Source organism: Asparagus officinalis, chromosome 8, assembly GCF_001876935.1.
Source record: "Asparagus officinalis chromosome 8, Aspof.V1, whole genome shotgun sequence".
NCBI classification, from domain to species: Eukaryota; Viridiplantae; Streptophyta; class Magnoliopsida; order Asparagales; family Asparagaceae; genus Asparagus; species Asparagus officinalis.
Window position 1 is genome coordinate 58,142,782 of NC_033801.1, and position 3,451 is coordinate 58,146,232.

Genomic DNA, 3,451 nt, shown 5'->3' on the forward strand with positions numbered 1-3,451 from the left:
AAAGAGATATATGCAATGTATGTGCAAGGATATATAAACTAACACAAGGGTAAACAATATGAACTAGATAGTGGATGATATAGATAATGAGCTAATGACAATGGCGATATAAGATATGAACATAAATATGAATGAACGCCAAAGCACACTCAAACAAGCAATATGATCACGGAGTTCGGACCTTCCGTCCTACGTCTCCGCTCCCCACTCCCGGGGAGAAATCCACTATCAACCGGGTTTTCTACGTTCACCCGAATAACGTTTACACCTCACAGTATCGGTTTTCAACGCTCACCGATCAACGTCACTCCTCACACTCGGTTTCTAGCTCACCGAAAACCTCACTACACACTCGGTTTCTAGCTCACCGAAAACCTTACAACACTCACAAAGTAAATACAACAAATTTGTTCTCTACAATAGATGAGAACACAATGTAGCACAACTCAATGTTACAATCTCTCACCACCCAACTATACTATGTATGCAAATACTATAAGCTCAATGTGGGTGTGTGTAACAATGAGTAAAATAAAATCTAACTCAATTAACAAACTAGCAATAATAAGAATATGAAAATCAATAATGAAATTGCTAGAGAAAAGAGTTAGAAAACTTCTCTAAGAACACAAGAAGAGGATGAAGGGGATTGAGAATGAATCCCTCAATCTGCAGTGAAAACTTCCTCCTTTGTAAACAGAAACCCAAACTCAAAACAAACAGTAAAACCCTAAACCCTTGCTTAAACTTTTCTTTTATTTTAAAACATTTCTTTGTTGACTTGAGAGTTGAAGACAATGGGGTATTTATACCCAAAGAGAGAGATGTTCTGAAAATGTTATCTGATTTTGAAACACTGTTTAATAAATATACAAATAAATTCAGAAAAATGTAAACTTTGGGAATGATTGTAGACGATGATAATACACATGCTAAAAACTGGTTTTCTCCAAAAAAGACTTTCCCAAATGAAAAAATTATCATCATTTATAAAATAGTCAAAACATGAAAATGTAAACCATAATTGAATCTTGACAACTTGTTAGCTTACACATGTTTGAACATTATGAAAGATTGTATAAGACTGATAAAGAATATAACATGTTGTTATAAGTCTATATACATAGAATATACAATACAATATTTTCATAAAATTGCATATTCTATGCAATATATACAAGACACTAAATATGATTTCATTAAATATAAGCTTGTTAAAGATGAAATCATATATAGGCATATAAACAATATATTCAAAACACTAAATATGATTTCATTAAATATAAGCTTGTTAAAGGTGAAATCATATATAGGCATATAAACATGAAACAAAATAGTATTTTCCAATTCTATGCATTTGTTTCATATATAAACTCGAAAACTATAAAACAAAAGACGTATATGTATATATATAAAACTATATATATATATAGAAACCAAAACTTTTGTATATGTATATAACTATATATATATACAAAGAAATCAATAAATGTGTGTGTATAGATATTGAGCTTAGAGTATATAACACACATAATATAAAATCTAAAACTAGGCTCAACTTGGTACACATGCGGATGAAGCTTGAACTTGATCTTTAACTTTGAATTTGCAAGGCTTCACCGACATTCCGCCAACCTTCCATTTGATATCGTCGTTATGGCGCAATCCATCCATCCTCCAACAACGTTGTTTGTCTACAATAAATATGAAAACACAAATACTAGACAAACAACATTAGTGGTAAATTGTTTGTTAAACATCATCAAAACAAGAAGGCCAACAACAACGTGTTAGAGGTTGGATGGAATATGCGCTACAACGATGATATCCAATGGAGGTTGGCGGAATAGTGGAGTGAAGCCTTGCAATTCAAAGCTAAAGATCAAGTTCAAGCTTCATCCGTATGTGTACCAAGTTGAGCTACAATGAAGATCAAGATCAAGCTTGGGTAATCTAGTTTAGATTTTATATTATGTATGTTAAGTACCTTAAGCTCAATATCATATACACACACGTATTTGGTTTCTATGTATATATATAGTTATATATATACATGCATGGTTTTGAGTTTTCATGTTTTGGAAATACTTGCAAAATACATGAGTTTTTACAAATAGAAATTCAATTTGAGAAATTCTTTTTCTAACATGTTTGTTTTCATTTTTATAAACATTTCGCAAAGTTTTATCAAGTTTGGAATTGATTTGTTATGTTTAATGGAATTTACAAAATCATGTTTTTCGTTCGTGCATGTTTTAAAAAACAGATGAGTTTTCATAAATGAGAAGTGATATTCAAGAAATTCTTTCTTTGACATGTTTATCTACATGTTTAGAAACTTTTCTCAAAATTTTACTATTTTTGGAGTTGATTTACTGTGCCCAATTGATTTTACAAAATCGTGTATGTCAGCAGTTTTTCAGAAACTGTAAATCTGTGTTCAAACATTTATTTCTCTCAACTGGAAAATAATTTTTTAGAAATTCTTTCTCTAACATGTTATTCTATATGTCTATAACTTTCCCACAAAATTTCATATTTTTTGGAGCTGTTTTACTATTTTTAATTGATTTTACAAAATTAAAACGTAGTGCTACAGTACCCGCGGTCGACCGCCAAACTCTCTGGAAGTTACTCAGCTTTGCATATGGCTCATGGTCGAACGCACCGGTCGACCGATATTACTGTAGCAGCTGACCGTTACACAGTAACGACTAGTTGCTGATTTGTGTTTTTTAATGGTTTTTTTGGGGTTTTTGGGGTTGGTTTTTTCAAGCCTATATATACCCCTTTGCCATAACTATTTTCCATCTTCCAAGAATGTTTTAAACAAGTTTTTAAACAAGGGTTTAAGTATGGTTTTAGTGTTTATTTGGCTTGAAGTCCAAGAATGTTTTAAACAAGTTTTTAAACAAGGGTTTAAGTATGGTTTTAGTGTTTATTTGGCTTGAAGATTGTTTTCACAAGTGGAGGAGATCATCTTCTTGTTTGGGCTCCAATCTCCATCTCTCCATCTTGTCTTCTATTGAGAAATTTTCTAAACTCTACTCTAACTTTTATTTATTACTTGTAATTATCATTTCTATTAAAGCTAGTTTTATATTGAGTTTAGATTTGATTTTAATCTCATTGTTACACACACCCACATGAGCTTATTGTATTTGCATATATAGTATATTAGGGTTGTGAGAGATTGTAACATTGAGTTGTGCTTCATTGTGTTCTCATCTATTGTAGAGAACAAATTTATATTTGTTACATTGTGAGTGTTGTAAGGTTTTCGATGAGCTAGAAACCGAGTGTGTTGTGAAGTTTTCGGTGAACTAGAAAACCGAGTGTGAGGAGTGAACGTTGTTCGGTGAGCGTTAAAAACCGACACTGTGAGGTGTAAACGTTATTCGGGTGAGCGTAGAAAACCCGGTTGTGATAGTGGATTTCTCCCCGGGAGTGG